Here is an 11,539-nt window from a genome sequence, read left to right on the forward strand (position 1 = left end):
AGACAGTAAAGAATCTGACTGCAATGTGCGAAACCCAAGTTCGAACCCTGGCAACCCACTCCAGTATTCTTACCTGGAAAATCCCATGGGCAGACGAGCCTGGAAGGCTACAGTCCATGGGGTCACAAAGAGTCGGACACGACTGAGTGACTACCACTAACTAGCTGAAGATATTCCGCACCAAGTCTTCAACCAGTGCCTGATTTCCACTGTAACATCCCAATCAGTCACTGCTTGAGTATCTCCAGTGATCAAAGAGTCAGTAACTCTAGAAGGAGACGATTTCTTTCAAAATTAAGAGGTTCCAGGACTTCCCTGGTAGTCCAGTGGCAAAGACTCCAAGCTCCCCAGTGCAGGGGGCCCAGATCTGATCCCTGGTCAGGAAATTAGATCCCACATGCCACAACTAGGAGTTCACATACCGCAACTAAGACTGGTGCAACCAAATAAACAAACAATAAAAAAAAAAAAGATTTCATGGAATTAAAAAGTGACAGAGATTCTCCTCTTGACAAATGGTGATCTCAGCCACTAAGCATCTGTCACCCTTCTAAAGACACTAGGCAGAGGATGGATTACTTAGGGGGTTATCATGGAACCAGGGCTGTGGACTCTATGTGTTATCTGCTCAGGACCTGGGGTTCCTCTTGTTTAAGTGAGGCGTTTGGATGACGTCTATTTCCACCGGTGAACTGTCCCTCATATCCACTGTCTCAACTCCTTTTCAACTCGTATCTTGGGACTAGACCATGACCACAGATCTCACCATCTCCACTACCACCACTTTTGAAAGTGAAAGTGAAAGTGTTAGTCACTCAGTCAAGTCCAACTCTTTGTGACCCCCTGGACTGGAGCCTGCCAGGCTCCTCTGTCCATGGGATTCTCCTAGCAAGGATACTGGAGTGGGTTGCCATTTCCTCCTCTGGGGGTTCTTCCTGACCAAGGGATCGACCCTGGATCGTCTGCACTGCAGGCGGATTCTTTACCGTCTGAGCTACCAAAGAAGTCCCCTTTAAACACCCCCTTGAACCATCCATAACCCATCACTTTCCTAAAACACAGACCTAATCACCTTCTTTCGCTAGGTGATTCTCCTTTCATAGCACAGTCTTAAGTCCTCAGTCAGCAATCAAGACCTTTCTCAACCTAAGCCCATCCCTGCACCCTCATCTCCATGGCCTTTCTACTCTGCAGCCCAGCCCCAGTGAATCCAATTTCTAAGGATTTGGAATTTCCAATTTCCAAGTGCCATGCACTTTGACCTCCCACGTGGCACTAGTGGTAAAGAACCAGCTTGCCAATGCAGGAGACATAAGAGACATGAGTTCAGTCCTTGGGTCAGGAAGATCCCCAACAGGAGGGCATGACAACCCACTTCAGTATTCTTGCCCAGAGACTCTCATGAACAGAGGAACCTGGTGGGCCACAGGCCATGGGGTCGCAAAGAGTCAGACACCACTGACGCAACTTAGCCCACAGTATAGCACAAGCACTTTCTCACCTACTCATGTTATTTCTCTTGCTCGATGATCCTCTCCTCCTCTGTCTGACTAGACAAATCCCCATTCATCCTTGAAGGCTCCATCAAATAACACTTTTTATCTGTGAAGTTTCCTGGAGTCCCTAGAATTAGTCACCGCTCAGTTAGAGCCACCAGATATTTTCTGCAGATACGTTTACGTCCTCTCTTGACTTCTGGAGACAAGGATGGCACAGCATTCTGGATTCCCCTAAATCCAGACCAGAGTTTCACTCATTCATTCACAGGTACACCTGGCATCTGGTGTGGAATGAATGAACACACAAACGCATCAAACCAATAGACAGAGGGGTCTTGAGGGTCCCATCCAGCTGTCATTACTGGCACCTTCCTAGTCTCCAAGGGAAATTACTGCAGCCAAGAAGAGAAATCCAGTTTGGAAACCACCAGAATACAGGCAAACTGACCTCACTTTCACCTCGTTCTAAGAACAGGTCTCCTTACCCTCCAGGTCACGGCACAGTTTGCCTTTCCCACGAGTCAGGGCACACCCTGCCCTTGGGGGTAGCAACTCCCTCCTCCAGTTCCTGAAAAGGACTGGTTTTCATACCAAACAAAACAGAAGCTCCAGGTGCCAACTGTCTTTCATGTTTTTGTTTTCTTCCTGGGAATTAAACAAGAAGCATTTTCTCTGGAAATTCATTAGAAGAATAAGTATAGGTTACTCTGGTGACCTCTTGGCACAGGACTTGGTACCGCACTAGGCTTTCACGCTTACAGCTACAGATCATGAAGGTGGGCTACTGGATGGAAAATAATAGATTAAAAAACCCAGCTAAAATACATATATGGGGAATTCTCTGGAGATCCCATGGTTAGGACTTCAAGCTTCTACTGCAGGGGCTCTGGGTTCAATTCATGATCAGGGAACTAAGATCCCTGAAGTTACATGGCCAAAAATAAAAAATAAATAAAACACACACTTGGGCAAAGATTCAATCTTATTTCTTAACTATAAGTAGCCAGAGCAATTTTAGCGGCCCCATGGAATCTTGGACGAAGCCTTTCTGTCCCTCAATGTTTACTTCAAGACCCAGCCCCTCCAACAAACTGCTGCACACCTTCCAGAGACCTGCAGTAGTCAATCCATACCACTCTCCTGGCACTTCCTTATATTCAAAACAGGTATTAGCACATTTTTATCAACCTTAATAAAGTCTAACTGCCTACAAGCTAGACTTTCCCTTCAAATATCCTCAAACTTAACCTTTATAAAACTAGTTCACTGAGCAAACATTACTTGAGTACATAGCATCTCTTCTGACAAAAACATTTCTTGGCATTTTACTTTAGGCCTACCCTTATACATACTACCTACACAACCCTACTCAGTACTAACAAGTAGGGTAACCTTCAATCAGAACACCTCTGAGAGCGAAATACTCTTACTACTACACCAGGATACAGGCATACCAGGGATGTCCTGGGAAAACCAGAAAGTATGGTCCCTCTACCTCTGAAGCAAGCACTGTTGCTACAGTCCTTTTTTACAGACAGGAAACTGGGACTAACATTAAGAGCAGGATTCCCTTAGAGTTCAACAAGTGGTCTCCTAGGAACTTCCTTGGTGGTCCAGTGGCTAAGAGTCAGCATTCCCAATGTAGGGTACCCAGGTTAGATCCCTGGTCAGGGAACTAGATCCCACGTGCTGCAAGTAAGAGTCTGCATGTCAAAACTAAACGATTCCACATGCTGTGATGAAGATCAAAGGTCCTACCTGCCAAAAGGAAGAACCAGTGCAGCCAAATAAATATGTTAAAACAAACAAACAACAAAACAGGCTCCCCAAAATGCCAAGGAACTGGCAGGACACATGCCCGCAACCATCTCTGAATGGGGTAGGCACCTCTAGCTCCTGGAGCTCTCTGCACCACGGCGACAGAGCTGCTGGTTGATGGCCTGAGTGACTAAGGAATGCTGACTATGGCTACGTTGGGAAAACTGCCCACAGTGGGGATGGAAGGAGGCCAAAGCGAACTTCTGGATTCAGGTGAACCTGAGTGAAACAACCCTGCCCTGTCGTGCGCCCCGTGCTTCCCTACCCCAGGAAAGGTTCCCACACAAGTGTCTGAAACAGCCCCTGAGTACCAGCGTTCCCTGTGAACTACAGGGGGCTTTGATGAGAAGACGGACAAGAGCAAGGACTGCAGGAGGAGCAGGGCACAAACCAAACCCAACAGAGGCCCGGACCCCGGCGGGGCCTCGGTCTCCATCTCCACAACAAGAGGAGCTGCCGCACATATGCAATGGTTGGTCAGGAGGCTGGTCATGTTCCAGCTTCGCCCTGGAGAGGAACATGGACGCATAGCGCCAAACCCAGGAACCTATAGGCCCGCAACTGCTTCCACGGTAACGGACTCTTTTAACCAAAAGACTGGGGATGTGAAGCCGGCAGCAGACGGCCAAGGGGTCGCGGCAGCGATGAAACAAGATACGGCCCCGGAAAGCAGACCACCTATGCATGGACCACCATCAAGGAGAACGCCTGGGTCATCCTCAGCAGCATCTGGGACGTGATCCGAAAGAAGAAGTACTGCCCAGATTTGCAGAGAGACCGCCATCCCGAGCTGCCAGAAGTCTGTGATGGTGAAGACAAAGTGGACCTGCCCCACTAAGAGCTCCTAAGTGATCCCCTTCCACAAACCAATAGATATCAGCTCATGATACTCATGCGTGCTCAGTTGTGTCTTTGTGATCCTTTGGACTGTAGTCCACCAGGCTCCTCTGTCCACGGGATTTCCCAGGCAAGAATACTGCAGCCGGTTGCCATTTCCTTCTTCAGAGGCTCTTCCCGATCCAGGAATCCGATTGGAGTCTTCTGAGTCTCCTGCATTGCAGGAGGGTTCTTTACCTGATGAGCCATCAGGAAAGCCCCTGATTTTTCTCAAATAAAAAAAATTAAATAAAAATAAATTTAAAAACCAAGAGAGGCTGGGATGGTCACAATGGAGAAGAAGAAACACTGGACAACCATTCACTGGTGACAAACCATCTCTCTGTGCAGCCTGGAAGTGCCTGTGAATGTCTGTGGCACTCACCTCACTTTGCAACCTGACATTTGTCAACAGTGGTACCCTCATGAACAAGATGTCTAAAACTGAGTAAGTCAGTACACCAAATCACCTGTCACTTCCCCAGGGAGCACCCTCCATTAAGTAGCACAGCTAAGACTTGAACTTGCAGCCTCCCAAGTCTAAATCCCATAGTCTGTTCTAGGAGGACAAGGTGCCATTCCTGTGGACTAGACACTTCACTGGGCACCAAAAATTAGCCACATGTATCAAGAATCCACCTACCAGTGCAGGAGACAGAAGAGACTTGGGCTCGATCCCTGGGTTGGGCAGATCCCCTGGAGTATAAAACGGCAACCCACTCCAGAATTCTTGCCTGAAAAGTTCCATGGACAGAGAAGCCTGGTACAGTCAAGGGGATCAGAAGAGCTGTTCACGACTGAGTGACTGACCATGCGCGCACTTCAGTCACATTACACACTACACAACCGTTTAGCACTGGGGTAGATCATACGATCTGTAATCAAAGGTAACTGAGGCTCAGGGATGTTCTGGAACTTGCTTAAGATCACAGGGCTAATGGGTGGCTCAAACATAGGTCTTGGTTTTCCTACCACTAAAACCAAGTTGGTGATGGTACTGCTGAAATGATAGCATCTGAAGCCCAGACTCTCAGACCCCTCTGGGGCCTCCAACCAGATTCTCAGTTGCCTTCCGAAGGCACCGACTCGGCAGCTACTGTTCCTAATTAGCGCATTATGAAATAATAACAGTTTCTCACCTGAGCATACGCCTTGCTCAGGACTTTCACATCAATTATCTCCTGCTCACCAGCAAAAGTGAAGTAAGGAGCAGGACAGGAGCTTTAGCTGGGGATCTGATTCTCACACTACCACTTAAGCATCCCACCATCGGTTCTGCACCACTGAACTTTTGCCCATGCTCTGGGAGACAAGATTGATCCTGCCGACCCATCTCTTGGATGGCAATTGGGAGCTAAGTAATAAAAACAACCATAAAACACATTCACCACATAAAAAGTGCTCCGAAGGCGGTGAAATGCTAATGGGTTCTATGAGATGGATTGTGATGGACAGATTTAAGGCAGAAAGAAAAAAGAGCAGGATCTACCCTGTAAGGGATCTAATACTGGCAGCCTGAAAACCTTAAGGCAAGCAAAAATAAGCAGAGCTAGAAAAGGAATGGGGCTGCAGACGGTCACAGACAAGGAACCTTGAAGTTATGGAATCAGAAGCTCAGCTCTTGCAAACAAGTGACAGGCAAAACTGGCAGAAAAAGAAATAAATCCCCAAACCACAAGGACACCGAAACTGAACTCTCTGAATCACTTTGTTTTCTAAGGGCAAAGAGCAAAGTTCAAGCCCAGTAACAAGGATCTCCAAGTTATATTCCCTCCCAAATTCTCCCAAGCAAAGCCCCTGGGGCTGGGAGTGGGGTGGGGGTGGAATGGAGAAGGAATGTGTCCAGCCAGGCTCAGCAAAAAGAGAATCAGAAACACCCTTGAAAGAAAGAAGACAGGAAAGAGAGTAAGGGCCACGCCCAGCTCCAGCTCAGCTGACAAGGGTGTGACTGAGCACTTCCGTCCTTTCCTTGGGGCCTCAGTTTCCTCACTGGCAAAAGGAGGAATAGGGTCCCTCTGACCATCAAGATCGCAGTCCTCACTTCTAAGGCATAAGCTGCGTGCCAGCCTGCCACTTCTGCTGCCTACAAGCTTTGGTGTCCATAACACAGTTGTTTCAGTCAAGGCTGATAAGCTGGCAAATAATTAGAAGAACAAGAATAGGAACTAAGCTCCCTGATAAGATTCCAACAGCAAACAACTTTTTCCCTCTCTGCTGACCTGATGCAGGCTCGGCATTTCCCGACCGGGAACATTTCAGCAGCCTCCTAAGCGGTGTCCCCATCTCTGGCCCTGACCTGCTGTGATTCTGCCACCAAGGTTCTCTGAAACACAGATCTGACAACACCCGCCTTTGCTCAAAGAGTAACAAAAGCCCTCCTGATCCCCACCCACTACCACCACCACCACTGCCATCATCTTTAGCTCATCATCCCAGCCCTTTACCCTCTACTCCTCCCTGGCTGGGGCAGCATCAGCACAGAAGTGAAAAGTCTGCTGGCCCAGGGAAACCCTCGATTATGATCCCACTGAGGCCCGTGAAAGTGAGTTCTGAGTGAAAATCTGACGAAGAACCCTGACGATGGTGATTCTGTGAAACAAAATTCATATTTTATGGCAAGAGAAATGTAAACATAGAAATTCTTCTCTGCCCTTTGGCCTTCTCTCCCCTCCATGTGCACCATGCTTCTGCACTGTGCCTCAATCAGACCTCCCCCATTGGCAGGAATACCTGCTCAACCGTAAAGAGCAACATTCTCCTAGCACCAAGGAGACAACTCCTTACAAGATAACATTCCTTCTTGATCTGGTAAGGTTTCACATGACCCACCAGGACGATGCTTAGATCTGGATTAACTGTCGATAATACATCATGTGACGTACAGCCCTCTGTCTCAAAAAACTTAGAAAACTGAGCCTTGATTTCTAATTGGAGAAGGAAATGGCAACCCACTCCAGTATTGTTGCCTGGAGAATTCCGTGGACAGAGGATTTCTAACAGGCAAAACAGTTTTCAGAACTTTCTGAGACGCTCTTTCAAGTTATAATCGTCAAATTTGGCTCAAATAAAATTTTCCAATCCTTTCTTAGATCGACTGATTAATTTTTCATCCACAATTTGCACTTTTCCTTCTGTGGAAAAAGAAGAAAGTGGTGAAGAGGCTGTAGATCAGGCAAAGGTTCAAAACTCGGCCATTTCACTTAGGGGTTATGTAACCTCACTTACGGCTTCCCTAGTGGCTCACTGGTAAAGAATCAGCTAATGCAAGAGACGCAGAAAAAGCAAGTTCAATCCAGGGTTGAACTCTCCAGGTTGAACTTCTCCAGGGTTGGGAAGATCCCCTGGAAAAGGAAATGGCAACTCCCTCCAATATTCTTGCCTGGGAAACCCTATGGACAGAGGAGCCTGGTGGTCTACAGTCCATGGGGTCACAAGAGTCAGACACGACTTAGCAACTAAACAACAACAAATCTTATTTGACCACACTCACTTACTCATCTGCAAAATGAGACTGATAATCATAAAACCTACTTTGATGAATCGGTATGAGAATTATGTAAGTACACAGTAAGTAGGCAAAAATTTTATATATTATTATTAAGAAAGATCAAAAATCACATGTTTTCTAGCCTCAATTCTGTGGTTTACCAGTTTCCAAGCATGAATCCCATTAACCCATGGCCGGCCACCTACCCTATTTGTAGAAAGTCAGGAGAGGTGAAGTCCTCATCAATTTATCAGTGTCCTTTCCCATTTCTGTGACTTGCCTTAAGAAGCCACCACCGTTTTCCTCCACACATCTAAGCCATTTACAACAGACTCCCACATCACACTTCCGTTTCTTCTTCCCTTTTCCACCTCTGCTTCACACACGCCTTTAAGACCGTGAATTTCCACCCAGATAAGAGCTTTGTGCATGCACCACAACTCTGCCTACCTTTTCCTCACCTCTTCCAACTCACTTCTTCCATCTGGGTGCAGCCTTCCAATGCTGAATTCCAAGAAAAGTCCCCACCCATCGATGCACAAGCTGAGCTAGGAGTCCTAAACACTGCCCCGGGTCAAAGTCTCAGCTCCACTCAGTGGTAGTAGTAAAAGCCGCTCAGTCGTGTCCAACTCTCTATGATCCCATGATCCCATGGGCTGTAGCCTGCCAGACTTCTCCGTCCACAGAATTTCCCAAGCAAGAATACTGGAATGGTGTGCCATTCCCCTCTCCAGGGGATCTTCCTGACCCAAGGATCGAACCTGGGTCTCCTGCATTACAGGTGGATTCTTTACCATCTGAGCCACCAGGAAGCCCACCAGCTCCATTCAACCAGTTACTAAATGTGTTACTCTTCTTCCTGTGGTTACCATCCCAATACCTAATCCCACAGATGTTTCCAGAGCCCTTAACGGCCTTGTTTTCATGAGAACTTCTAGAGAACCCCATAATGGCCCCTACAATCCACAAGATAAATGTACATCTGCTTACCGAAAAATGAAAGTCCTCCCACTTCTCCATTTCCCACCACTCCGTTCCTGCTGGCCATTCAAACTTAGGCCTTCTTCCCTACATCTGTTAGCATACACCTAACAGGTTCATCTCTATCTGTCTTTTTTCCACTTAGGCAACTCCTGCTGCTGCTATTGCTAAGTCACTTCAGTCGTGTCCGACTCTGTGCAACCCCATAGACCCTAAAGGCTCTCTTTAGGTACACTCCTTCTGGTAGCTTCCCTGAGGTTGAACTACTTCAGTGCAACCAAAACATACCCCTAGAACAGTACCACACACTCACTCACACAAACACACACACAGGTGCTCCCCCAGAACAGGGACCGACCATGTCCTCCTAATCTTTGTATTCATAGGGCCAGCCAGTTCCTGCTTCACAGCAGGTAGGCTCCAGAACCCATGTGCCTCACCCATTGCTCCTCTCCTTTCGGTGTAAAAATAGCAGCGTGCTCCATCCTCTGTTTTTATTATGTTACCTGGCATCTTCTATCCCCCTGCCCATTTTCTATTTAATGCATTAAATCTCTGGGCTAACAGAGCCTCCCAGTCATTGTGAGTTACATTCTGCCCTTGGTCAAAACCCCCCAAAATAGTTCTGAAATTAAATTCAATCTGACTCTTCCTATTCCCAATTAACCCATGCTAGTTCCACTGCAGGGTAGTCACATGTTAACACCCAGAGTCAAAGTTCTGGGCTGTTATTTTGAGTTCATTTCTAATTAACTGGATGACCTCAGACAAGAGAAAAAATTGAGATAACAGGGTCACCAGGCCCAATTCTCAGGGGATTTTTGAGATTCAAATGGAATATTTGACGGGAAACTTTTATAAAGTGCACAGCACTGTACATTCATAAAGGATATGATTAACAAATTTTATCAGCTCTAAGCTGTCAATGGTAAAATACACCGTTATCAACTTAGGACGATGATCTGCTCAACTATGATACATCTGTGATTATAAGACAACCCAATGTCACTGATATAAAATGTGAAAAAGTATATTTTTTCTGATGAAATACAGGTATCTGTCTCAATAAAGAATCTGCCATAAAATTTTCACATTTGCCAATGGCATGTAGTAAGCAGTAATATATGTGGAGTAAATGAGCAAACACTCATTGATAATTCTTAGGCCAGATTATTGCCTCTCTCACTGGAATGGGCGGCAGAGGATTACCCAGTGCCAGTTCCTCCCTTCTCGCTCATGTCCCAGCCTGCTCAAAACCCTCAAATGATGACTTCAAGTCATATCCATGCCTGGCATTTTTAAGGACCTTCATAATGAAGCCTCCTCTCCCATCAACCACTGTCTGGAACTGACTGTTCACTGGAATATGTCCTGCCAAGAAGGGTCCCACTCTGTCAGTCCCAATCATAGTAACCAGCTCAATAGAAGTTTCTCCTCCTGCCAATCCTCGAAGCCAGGTCCAGGCCCACCCACATGTAGGAGCACGACACTGGGTGGCTGCCTGACCCAAGGGCTCCAGGTTTGCAACCTCACTGTTCAGACAGCTGACCCCAATTACATATTTCTTACCTAGAATCTATACTCCAGATTCTAAAGCCTGGGTGCTGAGGTTGGAAGTCTGCCTTGCAACCTTTTGACTGACCCTGGTGCAGACAAAGACCCTGAAGGAAGAAGGCTGGTCATGGGATACAAAGAACCCTACTGAGAGTTCTGGCCTCCCACCAGCTACCAAAATTTACTGTAGACTTTAGTACTGGCACTCACCTTCTCTGAGCCTTCATTTATATTTCCCTATCTGTAAGAGCAAGGGGTGGTGAGGAAGGAGGGGAGGGGAGTTGGAGGGAAGAGGGTGTTAGCTGCTTTTTCCCTTTCCACTTAAAGGCTTTCTTGAAATGCTCTTGTGTTCAAAGAGGTAGGCCATTAAGTCACTAAACACCTTAGTGAAAATGGGGTTTATTGGGAAGCAAGGAATTTAGAAAGGGGGGTAGGAGACAGAAAGATAGAGGGGATTGGATACAAAGTTAAATGAGTCTGGTACTAGAAAAGAAGTTCAAAGGTGAAGCTAAATTTTTGCATTTTATGTTCACGGTGAGCAGGCAGTGGATCACTGAGAAGGGAAAGGAAGCCAGAAACATCCTTCAGCTTCCCCAGCACCCCAAAATCCCAAAGACACCCCTCTGTCCAAGTGCACTCAAGCACAGTCCACTGATTATCCCATTTTATGTGCCCACGCTGCCCCACGCCGTGCCCCCAGCACAGTAACAGTTACAGCTTCATCTCCACTCTCCACACTTGAGTCTTCTCTGCCTCTGCAGTTCCCTCCGGCTTATGCCCTCATTCCTTGTCCCTAGTTACTAACTTCAGAAAAACCCTTCATCCTTCAAAAGCCTCGGATCCCTCATGAAGGACCAGACCAAACTCCTGTCTCCAAGCCCCGCCCCGCGCCTTTTCCCCTGGACTTAGCACCTTCTGTCTGGGGTCAGGTTTGGTTCTTTGGTTGACTGAACGCTTCCTGAGGGCAGAGTCTAGGCCCTAAACGCCTCTGGATCCAATAACCCAGCACAGGGCGGAACACAGCGAGTGCTGGAGAACTGCTTGGAGAAAAGGAACCAGGAGTCGGGAGCCATTTATTTTAGTTACGACTCTGCCTCTAGTGAGCGACTTTGGGGAGACTCAGCTCTCTAGGCCTCAGTTGCCCCAGCTGGGAAATGGGGGAGCTTGATGCCTGGGTTCCTAGGCCCCTTCCCCAGTGACAACTGTGATTCCGCGAAAGCGCAGAGCTGCTGGGTGTGGCCCCGCCCCCTGGGAGTCCTGAAAAGCCCGGGCAGGGGGCGCGCAGGGAAGGCCTCCAAGCCCGCCCAGCCCCCGGTAGAGGCTT

The 11,539-nt window shown here is 47.4% G+C and overlaps 1 protein-coding gene across 9 annotated transcripts in view; it reads right to left on the reverse strand.

Moving 5' to 3' along the window:
- The window catches only part of LPP (LIM domain containing preferred translocation partner in lipoma), a 736,773-nt gene that overhangs the window by 724,408 nt on the left and 826 nt on the right, over positions 1-11,539 (reverse strand). The window contains exon 1 of one of the 9 annotated variants that reach the window (XM_069557978.1): positions 7,887-8,172. The exons of 4 other annotated variants lie outside the window; for them this stretch is intronic. The gene's annotated coding sequence lies outside the window, so the exon portion shown is untranslated. Of the gene's footprint in view, positions 1-7,886; positions 8,324-11,539 lie in introns of those variants that run through there. 4 more of the 9 variants (XM_069557969.1, XM_069558005.1, XM_069558031.1 and 1 more) reach the window with 4 other exon arrangements.

The sequence above is a fragment of the Ovis canadensis genome, chromosome 1 (genome assembly GCF_042477335.2).
Source record: "Ovis canadensis isolate MfBH-ARS-UI-01 breed Bighorn chromosome 1, ARS-UI_OviCan_v2, whole genome shotgun sequence".
Lineage (NCBI taxonomy): Eukaryota > Metazoa > Chordata > Mammalia > Artiodactyla > Bovidae > Ovis > Ovis canadensis.